Raw genomic sequence first — 20,355 nt, forward strand, 5'->3', positions numbered from 1 at the left:
GCCTTTAAAATTAGCCTGTCAGATGCAGCCTCACCAATTCATGTCAGATGAAGCCTCACCAGTGCCTGTCAGATGCAGCCTCACCGGTGCCTGTCTGATGAAGCCTTACCATTGCCTGTCAGAGGCAGCCTCACTAGTGCCTGTCAGATACAGCCTACCAGTTCCTGTAAAATGCAGCCTCACCAGTGCCTGTAAGATGCAGCCTGCCTGTCAGATGCAGCCTCACCAGTGCCTGTCAGATGCAGCCTTACCAGTGAATGTCAGATGCAGCATGCCTGTCAGATGCAGCCCCACCAGTGCCTGTCAAATGCAGCCTACAAGTGCCTGTCAGATGTAGCCTACCAGTGCCTGTCAGATGCAGCCTCACCAGTGTCTGTTAGATGCAGCCTACCAGTGTGTGTCAGATGCAGCCTACCAGTACCTGTCAGATGCAGCCTTACTAGTGCCTGTCAGATGCAGCCTCACCAGTGCCTGTCAGATACAGCCTCACTGATGCCCATCAGATGCAGCCTCACCAGTGCCTGTCAGATGCAGCCACACCAGTGCCTGTAAGATGCAGCCTACCAGTGCCTGTAAGATGCGGCTTACCAGTGCCTGTCAGAAGCAGCCTCACCGGTGCCTCTCAGATGCAGCCTCACCGGTGCTTGTCAGATGCAGCCTCACCAGTGCCTGTCAGATGCAGCCTCACCAATGCCTGTCAGATGCAGCCTCACCAGTGCCTGTCAGTTGCAGCCTCACCAGTACCTCTCAGATGCAACCTCACCAGTGCCTGTCAGATGCAGCCTACCAGTGCCTGTCAGATGCAACCTCACCAGTACTTGTCAGATGAAGCCTCAACATTGCCTGTCAGATGCAGCCTGCCAGTGCCTGTAAGATGCATCTTACCAGTGCCCGTCAGATGCAGCCTCACCGGTGCCTCTCAGATGCAGCCTCACTGGTGCTCGTTAGATGCAGCCTCACCAGTGCCTCTCAGATGCAGCCTCACCGGTGCCCGTCAGATGCAGCCTCACCAATGCCTGTCAGATTCAGCGTCACCAGTGCCTGTCAGATGCAGCCTCACCAGTGCCTGTCAGTTGCAGCCTCACCACTGCCTGTTGGATCCAACCTACCAGTGCCTGTTAGATTCAGCCTACCAGTGCCTCTCAGATGCAGTCTACCAATGCCTGTCAGATGCAGCCTACCAGTGCCTGTCAGATGTAGCCTCACTAGTGCCTGTCAGATGCAGCCTCACCAGTGCCTATCAGATGCAGCCTCACCAGTGTCTGGATCAGAGTGGCGATCTACCACTGTGTCACAGAGCTGGATTTGAATTTCCTGGGCCGGGCAGCTGCAGTAACAATTTCCCGCCTCCTGTGATACGTTACACTGATTCAATGTCCCAGCATTGGAACAATGTACCATCTATCACAAGAGGCAGGACATTGTTACTGTGGCCACTTGGATAATTCAGCTCCATGACACAGGGAGATGAGCGCTCTGCTTGAGGAGGAGAGAGGAGAGGAGGAGGGATGGAAGGATAGATGACACTACCTGCAATGTGCGGCACCTGGGTGGACACCACCCCCTTTTCAGTGGCATTATCGGCACCTTTTCTTCTTTCCGCCGAATTTGGCCGATACGCTTCGGCAGCCGAACTTTCAGTGCACCTCTACTAAGTGAACATTAAAGAGGTTGTAAACAAATAAATAAATAACAAAAATGGTATAAAACTTTCCCATAGTTTGTAGACACTATAACTTTTGCGCAAACCAGTCAATATATATGCTTATTGCATTTTTTTTTTTTTTACCAAAAATATGTAGAAGAATATATATTGGCCTAAACTGATGAAGAAATTAGTTTTTTAAAAACATTTTTGGGGATATTTATATAGCAAAAAGTAAAAAATATAGTCTTTTTTTAAATTGTCGCTATTTTTTTGTTTATAGCGCAAAAAATAAAAACCGCAGAGGTGATCAAATACCACCAAACGAAAGCTCTATTTGTGGGAAAAAAATGATGCAAATTTTGTTTGGGTACAGCATTGCACAATCCGCACAATTGACAGTTAAAGTGATGCAGTGCCAAATTGTAAAAAGTGCTCTGGTCACGAAGGGGGTAAAATCTTCCGGGGCTGAAGTGGTTAAAGGAAATCTATGGTCACAGTATACGCTTTCTTTTTTTTTTAACTTCTGAACTGTAATAACAATACAAACAATAGTTATTTTTGACAATCCAATATACGCTTACCTGCAAAAAATCTCCTTTGCTGTAGTGAGTTCTGCCTATTTTCTGCTCAACTCTTTTCACCCCTTCCTGGATTTCCTGCATGCCTTGCAGCTGCTCATCTGCTTTTACTTTCAATTTCTAAGGACTGCATATCCCATGGTACCTTGCTGCTTGCAAGCAATGATTTCTGTACTGACTCCACCTCCTGCAACTCTTCCTCTCAGCATCTCTGCAGTTCAGAAGGCAGGCTCTGTGAAATGTGTGACACAGCAGTGCCTACTTACAGGGCACAGTAAATACATGTCAAAGAATTCAAGAAGGTAAATGTGTGGATCTTCACAAAGTAAGTTTACAAACTTCAAGATAAGAGCTAGAAATAACTGAAATAATGTGATATATAATGTGAATATATAATAATGTGAATATATAATTTTACATTTTGACCATAGATAAGCTTAAACGACCATAGATATGTTTTAATGCAATGAAACTCATGCTGAAGCACTGCAATGCAGAAAACAATAATATGTACATTTTTGGTGGTATACCAAAGCTAGCCTTTTTATAAGAGTAAAAATCATGAATCATGATGGAAATCACAATACAAACTGCATTATCACACCCATAAAAAGCAAAATAATGTCGCAAATCATTTCAGCACTGGAGCACCAGATCCTCTTGACACAAGATTTTTAGGCTGGACTTCACAATGAGTCACAGGAGTGCAATCCGTTTTGCACTCCTGTGACCCGTTTTCAGCGTAGATCAGTCTGAAGTCTGCTCTCTGCTGACATCACTGCACTCAGTCCAGGCATTGCATCATCCCAACTTCCCAAGTCTGGATCCGCCAGCTGCCTTAATGGCAGTCTCAGCCTCTCAGAGCTTCGCACAGCACATCTGTCTGGAGACACTTATGAACTGTAACAGCGCTCTGAAGACTTGAAAGATGCCAACAGCATCTGCAACAAGAATATGACCTGGCTGGTCCATAGCCAAAGGCACTGTCCCTACTCCTCCGGACACTCTCTCTGTCCCTGCCAGACAACAAACCTTTCCCTACACTAGCCACTCAAATAAAATGTGCCAAACCAAAGCCTTAAATAGACTCTGACTGACCCAAGATGGCCACTAAAGTCACATAGGGTGCCAGCGTCCAATCATACAGCTGTCTACTTGTGACCTCCCCAACTGCATTGCTGCTTTGGTTGAGTATCACTTGCAGTGGGGAATACAGAATGCACCAGCCTAGATGCTGGCCCTTCTGCATTCATGACAGACTGGCACAGAGACAACTATGAGTGGAGGACACATAGGAATCAAGGCTTTAAAGGAAGGACGGGGCATCTGTAGAAAGCATCCCCTCTCACTTTACAGAACACATTCCTTTTTGTATATGCTTTTTTTCTTTGCCCTAAATATGGTTATTATTATTTTTGATCATAATTATATAGGACAGACAAAAGCCAGTGTATCCAATTTATATGAATACATTTATGGTCGTGATCATTCCAACTGCAACAAAATAGGGCCTCCAACCAGGGCCATCTTTAAGGCAGGGCAAAAGGGGCAGCTGCCATGGGCTCTGTCATTGTTGTGGGGCCCAAAGCAGCTGCCTCATACTTGTCAACTATCCCAGTTTAAATTCCCTTGAAGGTTTAGTCCTGTGCTGTGTCCCAATAGCTCAGTGTGAAGATCTGGTACTAATGCTGCCCAGCTCTGCCCTATTGTTGTGTACAGATGACTCACCTGTAGACCCTGTGTTTACATCTAAATAACCGGCATTCATATGTAAATAGCAGCATTACTAAGTAAATAGCTGCAGCCGGTGACATTGATATGTAAATAAAGGCAGCATTTGTATATATATATATATCATGCTCCCCTGCACTGAGGAGATGATGTGCTGTAACCTCTAGCAACTAACCAGTGAGCCGTAGTGCGTGCTGTAACCTCTAGCAACCAGTCACTAAGCAGTAATGATATGCTGTAACTGCTGGCAACTAATCGCAATTTCTGCCTGATCTGATACAGTAAACTGATTTTAAGTCTATCTGCTATTTATTGTATGTCTCAGAGCAGGTGGAGAGGGAAATTGCATGGGGGGGCCCCAAGAAAATTTTTACCCAGAGTCCAATCAATATTAAAGACAGCCCCGCCTCTGACAAAATGATATAGTAAAGTATAACTTTTTAGTTTTGAATAAATTGGAGAAGGATTAGAACCTCAGTCAGGTTTGTATTGCTGTAAAGGAGAAATACAAAAAATAGGTCTTAATAAAAAGAGTCCACTTTTCATATATAGCAGCGCTTTATCACTTTCCTCTAAGTGAAAAATGTAATTTATTTTCTGAGTTTTCAGAAGTGGTGCTTAATAGTGATTAAACAGTTCTTATTGTGGTTGATAGAGAGATAGCTTCCATCAAATTATTCACCACTTGTGGTTCAGGAGTCCCCCTTTGGGGATACACTCACCAAAACGCCAGAAACCATGAGCCTTCAATAAAACATCATTCACATGTGAACTTCTCCTTAGCCACTAGATGTCTCTGTTATTGGGATAGGGCTCCATTATACCATATAAAAGGAACAGAATATAAAACCATAGCGTAATTCTGCTTTACACCTTTATTAGTAAAAATGGCCCCCCAATACAAAATAAGCGTACCAGAAATTAAATATTAGAACAGCATTTAAAATAGTAGTACTGTGCCTTTATCCCAATCCCGATTGCCAGAAGAGTAACAGGCGTTCGCTGTGTACACCAGCGGGCCGCTTCCTGCTTCTCAGGCTCCTTGGAACGCAGGGATGAGGCGCATACGTCACTTCCAGGTTGGAATGTTCTGACGCGTTTCATCATATCCGACTTCGTCTGAGGGCGTAACCAACTAACCGAAAGTGTTCTTTTATATGCATCTCCATTCGTTAACATCCAATCAACTTCACATTGAGCTTAATAGACGGAGCATAACACCAATAATGGCAAACACCATGGGGTGCCCAGCTCTCATGCATATAATGGAGAGCGACTCCAATGCTATATTTACTATTGAAGCCATACAAAAATATGCAATGCATCAATGTGCACTATATGCCATATATATCCATAGAAAAAAATTCCTATATTTATATATTTATGGATTTCTAAAATAATTACTTACAGCAGCAAACTTATTTACCGGAAAAGAAATAAAAATAAAATAAGAAATCCCCAATTTCTTAAATGCATATACTAGAGGTAAGCAATCATTAAGAAAAAACAGAAGAGTTTGGGACTTTAGATGAGGCCTCTGAAGTAGGAATCAGAGGTACCTTCATCCTGGCTTTTGCGCAGCAAAAAGAGAGAAAGGGTTTAGGACTTTGAGTGAAGCATGCAACTGGAGAGCAAGGAGGCACTAAAGGTTATCAAAATTAATTTTATTCCATAAATACAACATACAATACAATACATTTCTGGAACAGAAATACATTGAGATCCGCAAGCCATCTAAAATTGAGTTGCATAATTTAGAATATGCGATATAAATACATAAACATAACATACAAGTGTATATGACGTCCCATACAATAGTGATAAAATAGTCACTGACTGTAAACATAAGGTAGCAGCATTGTTGGCTCAAACAACTGGAAGTGTCACGTACCTGGTTGGAGAGCCCAAACGTGCAGGGAGCGGCGCCTCGTAAGCCTCCGGCTCGAGAGCCCCTGGAGGTGGAGACAGGGATTCAAGAGTCCGGAGGACACAAGTGCCAGGCCGGGTAGCAGATAGCAGGCACAGCCGGAACAGGTAGCTGACTGGAACGGCAGGTGCAACCAGCGCTGGAAGCCGGACAGGAACTGCAGAAACAGCTGGCACAGGTAGTCAGGCAGGAACCACAGGAGTAGTTGGTGCTGGAATTCAGGAGGACAGGCAGGCGTGGTCAGAGGCGAGCCGGGTCGGCAACTATCGGGCAGCAGAGGTACAGAGCAGAAGGCAGAAGCGTGGTCAATCAGGCAAAGGGTCGGAGGCAGGCGGCAAACAGGCAAGGTCAAAGAACAGGCCGGGTACAGTATCAGGAACACACAGGAACTGGTAGCAGAAGTCACAGGAACGCTGTAGACAGGACAGCACTGTGGAACAGAAGCTGATCCCTTAAATAGCCTGTTGGGCGCCAGGAACGGTCGCACGGTACGTTTGCGTACCCCCGCGGGTAACCGTGCTCCCGTTCGTGACCCCGCGTACCCGCGTACGCCCGTTCGGCTTATCGCGCACCCGCGTGCGCCCGCTCGTATTGACGCGCACCCGCGTGCGCCTGTTAGGGACTACATGCACTCGCGTGCGTTCGTTTGCGCCAACCCGCGTCTGAGGGCACCGACGATCCTCTTGTACAGGAAACCTGCGGGTAAGTCTCCTATGTACGATCGGGATGGTGGAACGATCGTGACAGGAAGTATAACAATGATTGTAGCATCTATAGCTCGACGCGTTTCATGACTAACTTTCACTCATCAGGAGCAGACGCTATAGGGATGTCTAAAAAATTGAAAGGTGAACAGTGAGTAAACTGAACACACATAAGATGGGGAAGGGGGAATGATGGAACATTCACCCATACTTACAGGTCAACAATGAACGTGGAGTGCGGCGGTGGATGCCAAGGCGAAGCTGCGGACAATTGTCTCCCACGGGAGCAGAGGTGGCAAAAACAATGGAAAAGCAACAAGGAATCTGATTCCTGAAGGGTGAGGTGTGACTGGGGGAGTGGACCCCACCAAAATCCATGTATGTGCATGGTTTGTGAATGAAAACATCTGTAAATGAATATAAAAGTGTGTATGAATATATGAACAGAATGTGAGATATTATTATATTACTGGTGAAGCAGTAATCCTAATCTATTGTAAGAAAGTGGTAAAAGATGTGGGAAGTAAACGTAAATGTGGAATAAAATGTGAAAAAAAAAATCATTAAGATTCCTAACTATTTATATGTATATTATCCTTATCCTTTAATACTACCATTTCACAATAACCTGTGGTGAGATTTTAATCTCTACCGTAGTATTTATTCAATTAGGATCTGGATCGGCCGATTTAATCGCCAATCTGTGGGAAGATGAGCCGATCTTTTTATTGTAAATTCATAATACTATATTGGTTATATAAATATATCTTAATTTACAATATAAATCAATGTTTTAAATAATCAATAAATAATAAATTAATTGATTAATTAATTAGAAATCTAAAAATAAAAATAAATATAAATATAAATAAATATAAAAATAAAAAATAAAAATAAAGTAAAAATAAAAATAAATATAAAAGTAAAAATAAAAATAAAAATAAAAGGAAATTAAAATTTAATTGAAAATAGGATAAATTACAGGACAGGAGGTAGCTTAAAAATTGTAGGATTCTAGTACGTTAGTGAATTACTTGCCTATATTTTGATTAATTAATTACTTGTCTGCAATAAATTAATAAATTAAATTTTAGATTTTAATTATTTAAAATATGCTAAGAAAATAAAAAAATATTAAATAATCCTCATAAAAATATTCCTCATAAAAAATATAAATATATACTCATAAGGGCATCCCTCCTCAAAATGTATACCCCCATGGATATATGTGTATCCATACGTGTGCATACTATTATATAATCATCCCAAAACTACATATGTGTGCTCATGTATAGTCACTTTTATGTGAGATGACCACTTCTTTTTTTTATAAGGTACCCATATACATCCATCAGTGCATGCACATCAAAATAATGCGTATGAGCTGTAATACTGGGGGCATGCATTGATGTTGTCCAATATAAAGGGAGACACACAAAATTTATTATTATAATCTGATTAAGTATCATTTATAAAACCAGTTGATGTCCAACTCAATATTCAAGCCCTTAGCGCTTAAAACATCAACCAAATATATCCATTGGGTTTCATGTTTTGACAATTCGCATACCATGTTGATCCCTCTCCAATATGGTTTAATCTGTTCAATTCCCCAAAGGCCTGTGGCATCCATGTTATGTTTTAATTTGAAATGTAATGACACATGACATGATTTTTGAATCCAATTTTAATATTGTGTATATGTTCAGCAATTCTCACTCTTTGGTTCCTTTTCGTTCTTCCAATATACATCAAACCACAAGGGCATTTTAGGGCATACACTACATGAGTGCTATTACACGTGATGAACTGTTTGATGCTAAATACTCGATTATTCGACGGTGAGGAGAAGCTATCTAAAGATCTGACTGGTCTTGAAATTTCTCGACAAGCTTTGCATCTCCGGCATGCATAAAAGCCATTCCGGTCCCAAAAAGTGGGTGGAGGCTTCAGGGGAAAAATAACTTTTTTTTACAATTTTGTCACCTTGGAGCTTTTCTATAAATAAATTGAAGCTGAGATGGTAGTGCTGAATTTAGTTTTTTATCTAGCAAGAGGATATGCCAATGTTGTTTGAAAATATCCTCTACCTCTTTGTATTGTGTATGAAAGTCTGAGATGAATCCCCATTCATTACTACTAGGTTTGTATTGCTGTTAGGGAAATTCACCTTCTCTATTTAACTGGAGACTTACAGAAAATCTAACATTTTGGGTTGTTACCAGAACTGGAATGGAGGGGAAATCCTCCAATAGGGGCACTAGTTCTGGTGAGGGATTCCTTCACTTTGCAAGGATTTTCTCTCACTGCCTGTTTTGGCTATAAGACACGAGTAAAGGGAAAGCTTACCAATGGGACATAGATTGCAAGAAATAAACTGACAGGGTTTATAATCCTGCCATAATATTATAATCCTATAATACCAGGGAAATGGCTCTGCAGTTTACACATGTGTATGCAAATGAAACCCGTTTTTTAGGCAAACAGTTAGGTAGGATATTTTGGTTGGTAGCAGGCTGGTTGGTGAGTTAAGCTGGGATTTTCTTTGGTTTTATTTGACATGCCTCACCCTTCCATGTGCTCCTTGCTGCGAAGGCCAGATATAGGTGGGGGCAGTGGCCATTTGTTTTTACTGTTTGAATATTGGTGAGGGGATGCACTGGAAGCCTGTGCTGCCATTGTGCTCTATACTGGGTATCCAGTGCGCGTGCCTTTAACCACTTCCCGGCTCCGGTACATATATGGCGGTAGGATGGTTATCCTACGCAAATCACTGTATATGTATGGCAGCTCTTTTAAGAGCCATAGCAGGCATGCGTGTGCACTGCGGTGGATCCGATGTGCGTGGACATCGTGTGCGATCACCGCTGGACACCAACAATCGCAGGCACAAGAGCCAGAACAGGGATTTGTATGTGTAAACACACAAATCTTTGTTCTGGCAGGGGAGTACAAACAGATAATCTGTTCCTACTAAGTTGGAACAACAATCTGGCTCCTCCTCTATCCACTCACAGTTAGAAACACACCTAGTGAACACACATAACCCCTTGATCGCCCCCTAGTGTTTACCCCTTCCCTGCCAGTGACATTTACACAGTAATAAGTGCATTTTTATAGCACTGATCGCTGTATAAATGTCAGTGGTCCCAAAAATGTGTCAAAAGTGTCCAATCTGTCCGCCGCAATGTCACAGTCCAGATAAAAATCCCAGATCGCCGACATTACTTGTAAAATAAATAAATAAAAGTGGCAGAAATCTATCCCCTATTTTGTAGATATAACTATAACATTTACGCAAACCAATCAATATACGCTTATTGTGATTTTGTTTACCAAAAATATGTGGAAGAATATTTATTGGCCTAAACTGATGAAGACATTTTTTTAATTTTTTTTTTAATTTTTTTGGATATTTATTATAGCAAAAAGTAAAACATTTTTCTTTTTTTTAAATTGTCGCTCTTTTTTTGTTTACATTGCAAAAAATTAAAATCACAGAGATGAGCAAATACCACCAAAAAAAAGGGGAAAATGGAAAAAAATACGTCAATTTTGTTTGGGTACAACGTCGCACGACCACGCAATTGTCAGTTAAAGCAATGCAATGCCATATCGCAAAAAAAGGCCTGGTCAATAAGGGGTCAAATCCTTTCCGGGGCTGAAGTGGTTAAGGGGGGGTGGGCTCCCTCCAGGCTTATCTGCCCTCTATCTTTCCATTATCATGCATGTTCTTTTACTATGGAGGCTCTCAAAAATGTATAGAGTTAGGACTGTGGATTATACTGGGTGCTGTGAAGTGGCTCTGCAGCTTACAATTATTTGCAAGTGTGTCCAAAATATACATCTGATTTTAATGCAAACGGTTAGACAGGATCATTTGGTTGGTTGCAGGCTGGTTGGTAAGTTGAGCTGGGAATTTTCTTAGGTTTTGTTTGACATGGGTTATAATCCTCCCTTACTCTATTCAAAATGAAAAAAATTATGTTTTGCCTTTAGTTCTCCTTTAATTCATATTCAGTAGACTTTGCACTCATAGCAGCCAGTAATTAAAATGTACAATATCTAGAATGTTTATTAAAGTTTTCTATGGCTAAATACTTCATTAGGTAAAGTCACAGTGTGCTGGGTTTCTAAGGACATTTTGCCACAGTATAAAATCCATATAAATACGTATGTATAATACGTATTTATACAGTGTTATTTAAAAACAGACACCAAACTTGGCCAAACATTGAGTGGATTTTGGATGATTCCTAATGAACCAACTGAAATTTGCTTGGTGGATGACCCTGTCAGCACAACTCCACCCTGCATTCTTCGATTGAAATATCAAAGGAGCTGAGAGGAAAATTGCAAAATGTATACTGACTGCATCCAATCAGATGCAAGCACTGTTAAAGTGTTACCAAACCCAGAACCTGCATTCATTTTATCTGATCTCCCACAGTACAAAGAACATATAAATACAATTATTTTAGTAAATATAAACGGCTAAATACCTTTTCTCAGCAATATATAGAAGCATTGAGACTTCTATCAGTTCCAAGTAAAGCTTGTAGGAGGAGTTTTCATTTTCCCCTGATCCTCTGTCTTGACATGTCTGTGCAGTACTGATTGGCCCTGTGCTGATCACATGTACCCTCCTAAGAAAAAAAAAACTCTCTAGCAATACACACCAAACTGAGCATGTGCAGCCCGTCCCCTGGCTCTGTAAATATCAAGTTATTTTTTGGAGACAGTTCACTTTAAGTAAGTGAATCTGTGTTCACCTAATGCCCAATCATATACAGGGGTACAATAAGGTGCAAAGAAAAAACAGTTTTGCTTTGTGCATGGTTGGATGATTGATGTGAGCAGCCATTGCCTTGTTTACTCTGTGCACATTCTCCTTTGGCAGGTCAACCCTTAGAAAAGCCCATTTATAAGCCGACCCTGGAAAGTAGATGGCCCTGAAGGGTGACCATTATAGTATTATAGTAATCCTGACAGAGAATTGTCAGGTCATATGATGGACAGGGATCTCTACAGCCCTGCAGAACATGGGCTAAGCACTGTATTCATTATAGATAGTGTCATATTAGGCTATACATCAATATTGCACATCTTAGAGACATGGCAGGACACTGCTTTGTTCCTGTGTTATACAATATAAATAAAGAAGAGTATTCATCCTCATCAGAACTATAGTAGATTTTTAACACATAATCCTGGAAACATCAAAACCTCCATCTAATAGAAGTGGCCTCACTATAATTTGAGCTGGGGGCAGTAATCATATCTCAAATGTGGGATCAGTGTACAATGAGGGACATGTGCTCAGTCAGTGCTCTGCTGGCACAGGTACAGGGATGCTGGTGAGGCTCATCAGACACCATTCATGGACAGGTAAGTACTGGACAGCCACCAGTCTATCCACAAGTAAGTACTAGACAGCTAGGCATACACTGACACATCTACCAGGCATCCTACACTACAGGAGATTAACTAAAACAATGGGGGGAGATTAACTAAAATTGGAGGGTGCAAAATCTGGTGCTGCTCCATAGAAACCAATCAGCTTCCAGGTTTCTTTGTCAAAGCTTAACTGATTAAGCTGAAGCTAGAAGCTGATTGGCTACCATGCACAGCTGCAGAAGATTCTGAATGCTCCAGTTTTAGTAAACCTCCATAGGATCATTGGGAAGGATTGCACTGTACTACACAGAGATCCACTGACAGTGTGCAATCATGTACAGACACATCACTGTATATATACCATCCAACACCAGCAGCCACTGACAGATCAATCACTATCTGTAGTCATCCAGGATTCATTTTATAGCACTGACATCAACTAAAGAAAACAGGGAATTACCTGATGACAGGGAATTAAAAATGACAGTCATTATACAAGATTTTTATGGGAATCTCTTCAATACATTCCACACAATGATTATTGAAAAAAATATCTGTTGCATATTTATGTAATTATATAGTGTATATTCTATTAGTATTATTTACTCGTTTTGAATAATAATAATAATAAAAATAAGAATTATTATTATTCACTCATTTTACTGCTTGTCTAAGTGAATTGAATAAACTCTCGTTATTTGGGTGAGAGCTCTGGTCCATCCATATACAGGGGATCTCCCTGTTCCCCTCTATTAGCAGAACACACAAATATATATATATATATATATATATATATATATATATATATATATATATATATATATATATATATTATAGATTCTATATTATATATTTATTTCATATCGATACTATATTATATAGAGATCATTTTCTATGCTTACTATATATTTATTTCATATTAATATGATATTATATAGATTTCTTTTCTGTACATGCAATATAGTTATTTCATATAGATACTATATTATATAGATTTATTTTCTAGACATACTATATATTTATTTCATATAAATATTATATTATATAGATTTTTATTCTATACATTTTATATATATAAAAAAAAAATATAGATACTATGTTATATCGATTCATTTTCTACACATACTATATTATATATTTATTTCCTATAGATACTTTATTATTTAGAGACTAAAATAATGAAAAAGCAGCAAACCCGAATCGGTTATTATTCAAGGCGTCTAAATAACGGCAAAATCCTTATTAGGAAATAGTTTTATAAACATTATTGATCCTTTGACAGATATTATCATGTCATATCATTGTCATGTCATTAGTCTGATTTCTGTGTGCGAGGACAATTAATTTATACATTTATAAAGTGTCGTTAAGTCTTTTCCTACTACAAGGGTTGCAACATGAAAGTCAATATGTTTTCATTATCACTGTCGATAGTAGATGTGCTAATATATATATATATAGTATTAATATAAAATAAATATATAGCATCTATAGGAAATGAATCTATATACTATTTATATGGAATCATTTATAGAATTTGTAGAGAATAAATATATTTAATATAGTATCTATATGAAAAAAATATATATATATATTATGGTATCTATAAAATAAATATATAGTATCTAGAGAAAATAAATCTATTTTATAGTATCAATATGAAATAAACATATTGTATCTATAGGAAATAGATCTTTAATATAGTATCTATAGAAATGTGTTCTATCCCTTACCCTTCATTATATTTGCCCGTGTGTGAAATACACAAGAAAGACACACAATTACGGTATTTGATATGGTTACTGACAACAGATAATTGCAGAACCCATCAGTGAAAGTAGTCGGATGAAGTGAATATTGGCAATTGCTACTAGAAACAAAGAACAGCAAGGGTATTTATACAATTTTACCGTATATCGAGTGGCAGAGATACAATTTAAATCAATGTAATTCACAGCCGGTAAAAATATGTTTTAAAATGTTCATACTTTAACGGAAAAATCTGAAGTTTTATACTACATTGTTTCAGATTCTGTTAGTATGAATTTATATATATATATATATATATATATATATATATATATATAGTATGGTTCCGTTATAAAGCATATACTGCACATATTAATATATAAAGGGTTCCTATTCTTTTATTTATTTTTTATTATTACTTTGGTATGTTTCTTATTATGTTATTTAAATAGCATATACTACATGTTAACTATTTATATAGCATATGATGGAGAAAGTTTAGAGTTTACATGAAACATTTTATTGGCTTACTTTGGTTAAGATACAGCATTTGGGACCAGAGAGGGTTGAGAGTTTTGGGCTTTATACAATTGTATAAAGCTTTGGGAAAGGAACTAATGCCCTGAAAGCTTATATCTTTACTAACTTCATTTAGACAAGGGTATCCTAGACTCTAAACTTCCTGCATTAATCAACACATTATAAAATGCTTTACTATTGCATAGAATTATTTACTTCTGCTTAACAGAAGACATGCTTCTTGTAGAGTAATACTGTAGTAAACAAGCATTGAGCTGATGTACCAATACAAGCATTCAGGACTTGATTCCAGCAGGGAAGAGGTTAAACAGCAGCAGGCAAATTCCCAGTGGGCTCCCAGTGTGGCTCATCCTGGACTCATGTTTATTATGGTAACCAGTAGACAAGCTCCGTATAGTCATTGCTGAGCTGGGGAAATACTGCCTCCTAGTGGTGTTCTTCAGCCAAGCCGCAGACCAGTGTTAAAGCTGAAGTCAGTCTATGTGATGATGAAGAATGATCTGGCTACTAACAGGCAACGAACTTACCTCTTTTTTTAATTTAGTGTTGGCAGGTTACAAAGCACAGAGTACACAAATCTATTCATATCTGTCTCTTTTTCCTGTAGGAACTTACAATCTAATCTTCCTACCACACTCTTGGATACCAATATGTTTTTGGATGGGGGGAGGAACACCTAGCACAAAACACCCAGCAGAGACCCACACAAAAATCATGTGTAGCAGAATCTCTGAGCTATTCCATCTAATGAGAACCTTCAAGACCAAAGATAGCTGACATCCTTCAATATGTTGTGGGTTGTGAGGCATGGTGGGTGCAAAGGTGGTAAAAGTCATTGGGCGCCAGACGCAGGTTTTATTTCTTTGACAGTCCTTTTTATATTTTGCAAGGGAAAGAGTGTTAGGGCCAGGACACCCTTAACCTCCCTGGCGGTATGATTATGTTGGATTTTAGGTGCTGAAAGCGGTACAATTATTTTGCATGGAAATTTGGCATTTTATATTGTAGGCCTCTAATTCTTAGAAATAATTCACTTAAATCCATCCAAACAAGTGTCTAATAGACATCCCGGGTATGATAAAATTTGAAATATGAAATCATAAATTATAATATAATATATTTTATTTTTATTATATTTATTTTATTATCTATCTATCTATCTATCTATCTATATATATATATATATATATATATATATATATATATAGATAGATAGATAGATAGATAGATAGATAGATAGATAGATAGATAGATATATATAGATATATATATATAGATATATAGATATATAGATAGATATATAATAAAATAAATAACTATAAATAATTATAACAAATAATAATATAATAATAATAAAAATTATTCAATAATGTATTCAAATCAAAAACACTGAAATGTGCTGAGTTGCAGAATTGTCGCTGTCATTACTTTTAGTGTTTGATGACAAATTTCCCCACAAATTACTATCGCTCAATTCTGCGAGTGATTCTCATTTATTATCACTGTTTTCTAGCTGGTCTATAACCACGTTTGATGTAAACGGACATTTTTTGGTTGCTATGGACAATCTCCAGTTTCCAGGCATAAAGAATAGTATTTACAATATAAAACTGTATGCAGGGCACTGGACAAACCACTAGGGACAAAGGGGATGTGTAATTATTTGATACAGTACTGTAATCTGTAAGATTACAGTATACTGTATCTATACTGTGTTTTTTGTGTGTGTATGGGCTCCTGCGCTGTGTGTGAGGCAGAAAAAAAATACTGTCTAACTGAGTGCTGCACACACCTTATGAGCTATACACTCTCATATAAATACAGAATGAATACTAAAAATTGGTGTTGCGCTCCCACAAAGAAGTGAATAAATGAATATCCCACTATGCAGGAATATATCCTTAATCAAACAGTGTAAAACCAGTGATCAAAAAAATAAAGTGCTGATGTGCATAATATATCTCTATATAAATAAATAAATTGATAAACCAAGAAAGCAATCAATATATAAACCAATGGTGATGTCACTCATCAAATAGTGTAAAACCAGTGATCGAAAAAAATAAAATGCTGATGTGCATAATATATCTCTATATAAATTAGTAAATAGATTGATAAACCAAGAAAGCAATCAATATGTAAACCAATAGTATACCACCAATGGTGTACCTCCGTACTTGGACACCGGAAGTGACGTTTGCACCTGAGCGGTACGCTCGTAGTCTGTTAACCTACTGTGCGATTTTACCTGCAATGTGTGAGTAGTTTGATTTTTTAAATAAATAAGCAACTTATGCAAATCTACTACACTATGGCGGGTTTTATATTTATTTTTGGAGTGCCCATGCTGATCTAACCTATGGAGTAACCCCTTATGGGACGGTGGTGACGCTACAGGAGTTTTGAAGTTCTCTCCCTGACCCCCTGTGTTCTCCTCAGAGGCTATATATGCTGTATACCTTACAGCTGTAAGGTAATCACCTAGTGTGCTCAGTGAACACATGGATATCACCCGGCTGCGGAGATTGCTGCATCACGGATTCACTTTTTTTACTATACAGCTTCAATTGTTTGTGACACTTTCACTTTGTAATCCATTTTATGGACTATCATTTATCTCACTTTGAGTGACATCACCATTGGTTTACATATTGATTGCTTTCTTGGTTTATCAATTTATCTATATACTGTGTTTTTTACTTTTTGAATTTGGCGCCGAACTCTGTCCCTGTGTGTCGCAACGCTCGCAGGGAACGGAGCTCGACACTGTCACAGACCGAGCGAGACTGGATCCAGGGGACAATGTAAGTAACTCCCTCCATGTATCCAGTGATGCGATCCCGAGTCTGGCTCGGGGTTACCGCTTATGGTAATGAAATCTTACCCCGAGCCAGACTTGGAAATACCGCCAGGGAGGTTAAGTAGTTGCAATTTCAAATGGCGGACTCTGAGACTTCAACAGGAGGACAGCCATACAGGGAAAGGCCCCAGCAGGGTGCCACTTCTGCACATGCAGGATTGCTGTCTCCTATGGTAACAGTACTTAAACCATTCCTAACTCAAAGTAACAGTTCTCTCGGCTGTACAACAACATCTCCTCGTAGTTCTTCAGCCCCTTGAGCTCCTGGTCTCTCACTAGACCCTCTGATTCACTGACTCTGAATCCTGTGAGCTCCTCATGGCCTTTGCGATGGTATTTCCTTCAATCCATCCATGCTTCCCTGCTTGGTCCCTAGCTTGAAGGTGTAAAAAAATACTGCGCTGTGAAAAGATGTGTTCTACCCAGCTGCCAACACTACTGAAGACTACACAGTAACATACAAAAATTAAAACATAAAAGTGTGGCGCTTAGGTGGCAACAAACCACATGAACCAGTAAGGCACTGTATATGTAATTTTCTTTGCTTGAATTAGTGCCTTACTGGTTCATGTGGTTTGTTGCCACCTAAGCGCCACACTTTTATGTTTTAAATTTTGTTCCCTAGCTTGGCACTTTGGATACCTTCAAGCTTCACCCCTGCTGACCGACTCGGTCCCTAGCTTGACACACAAGGCTGCTCTGCAAGCATCACCTACGCTGGTTGGGTCCCTGACTTGGTCACCACCTGAAGTTTCCCAATTTTCCACTGTGCCCGTTCACTGAGAATACTGCTCCAGTACTTGCTTTAGTTACTCACTGTGGTCCCTGGTAAAGGCCATTGGCCCTTTAGTGGTGACAGCTTCCCTTCTACCTCCAACCACGAAAGGTTCTCTGGCCGGCAGAACCGGCACTTTTGGTTGGACTGCAAGCCGAAGTCCCAACCCTGTGCTGCCCTCTTACTCTGAATAAGCCCTCACAGAGCCTGCAGCCAGATCCCAATCTCCAGGCCTAGCAGCCCGGGATAGATGACACCCAGACAGCGGTCTGGGTGGCACACAAGAACCTGGATCACCTGAACTCACCCGAATATATAGGCTCTCCCAGCAGGCCAAGGGATTCAACAAAATTCCTACCCATTGGCTGAGATACCCCATATACCCATAACCTGACCTTGAGTTGTCCTTCTCAAACTAACACCTCCAAGTGCCTGGCCACCTAGTCGTAAAAGAGGAAAGTACAACCAGACCAAACCTAGGGAGCAGTCAATGGATCCCTAATAATTAACTACAGTAGCTATGTCTGACAAGGAATTTGGCGAGGAGCTCCCTGACTAAGCCCTAAGGCGCTGCTCATGCAAACTCAGTGCGTATAGGGGTTGATTTTCTAAAACTGGAGAGTGCAAAATCTGGTACAGCTGTGCATGGTAGCCAATCAGCTTCTAAGTTTAGCTTGTTCAATTAAGCTTTGACAATAAAACCTAGAAGCTGATTGGTTTCTATACACAGCTGCACCAGATTTTGTACTCTCGGCTTTTTTAACTCACACACTTTCCAAGGTTTTCTTTCAGGGTATATTCTTCTTTTCCATAGGAATACAAGTCAATGCTAAAAATATGATTGAAAGTCATGCAATGGAAACTTGAAAAAAATCCATCAGCTTTCTGAAGAATGTGTTTATCATGTTTAGTGGAAAGAGGGAGGAATTATAAAGTACATGTAGATTTAAAGGAATGATTGGTATCTTGTGCCGCGCACAGGGAAGAGCAGAAATGATTGCCAAGATTATTTAATATACAAATATGTCATACCACACGCTTTCACATGCCAATTATTACTGAAGTACAATGAACAGTAGTGGATGTTAACATGTGTCGTGATTGATTGTGTATTTCAGTTAGTTGATTGGAGCGGGATTACATTTTAGTGTCATAACAAAGACTTTAAGTAAATGGCAACTCTACCCAAAAGTTATATTTTATGTTTGCTTGATTTATTTTAAGCTGAATCACAAGCCTATCTCTTGGGTACTGCAGTGGTAGGATATCCTCATTATAATTCCCAGTTTTGTTAACCACTTGCTTACTAGGCACTTAAACCCCCCTCCTGGTCAGGCCAATTTTCAGCTTTCAGCGCTCTCCACTTTGAATGACTATTAGGTGGTTATGCTACACTGTACCCAAATTTAATTTGTATATTTTTTTCTATAGGGCTTTCTTTTGGTGGTATTTAATCACTGCTGGGTTTTTTATTAAAAAAAAAAAAAAGACCAAAAAAAGAAAACAAAAAGAACCAGTTTCATAGTCTGTTATAAAATGTTGAAAACAGGTAATTTTTCTCCTTTATTGATGTGTGCTGATGAGGCTGCACTGATGGGCACTGATGAACACTGATAGGCTGCACTCCAGCAAAGGGGTATCTTTCCATAGGGACCCACCCCTAATAAATAAATAGAATCAGTGCTGCGCTGCTAAATCCCAAAGTATCAATGTTAAACAAACACATATCTGCCAGAGGGTCTAGAACACAAATATAATAAAAAATAATGAATAAACTCAAAACAACTAAAACCAATATTGAATAGATAAATGTGTCTTGTGGTATCGCACACAAGATCAACTTTTTAAAAATGTAAATAGAAACAGACATCTGGAGGTATATATATACTTTTCCAGTATATTTAATGCTGTTCCTTTTTTTGTGATACATGTTTTATATACATTTATGTACATCTGTATACTTATAGTGCTCTTTTTTTGTATGTTTTGATATTTGCCACCCCTTTTTTGGGTCTTGTGACCCTTGGGGTTGACCATGTGACTTAGTCTACACTATTTAAGCTGTTCTGTGTCACTTATTTGTTAGCCATGATTAAGGCCCGATTGCCGAAACACGTGGGATTTTTTGACTGTTGTTTACATGCTATAATAAAATGATGTTTTAGCCATCTTCCATGGAACCAGCCCTTCTCCCTTTTTTACATGGATTACAAGGAGGTTTACAGAGACTTCACAGGCTGAGTGCTGTGTTCTCAAGGCTCACCGGGCATTACACAGGAGGTAGTAGCTTGAATGCACCTGTTCCTGAATATAAAGGGGAACTCCCTATTAAAAAAAAAGTGCACTTCCCTTGCAGGCCATGAAAGGGGGAGGGGCACACTCCAATACACCATAGTAGTCCACATGCCTTCAACAAAGTCTTGCCAGAGGGACCCACCCCTACCAA

The sequence above is a fragment of the Lithobates pipiens genome, unplaced genomic scaffold (genome assembly GCF_037356315.1).
Source record: "Lithobates pipiens isolate NorthernLeopardFrog02 unplaced genomic scaffold, aLitPip1_a1.2 Scaffold_8, whole genome shotgun sequence".
Classification (NCBI taxonomy): domain Eukaryota; kingdom Metazoa; phylum Chordata; class Amphibia; order Anura; family Ranidae; genus Lithobates; species Lithobates pipiens.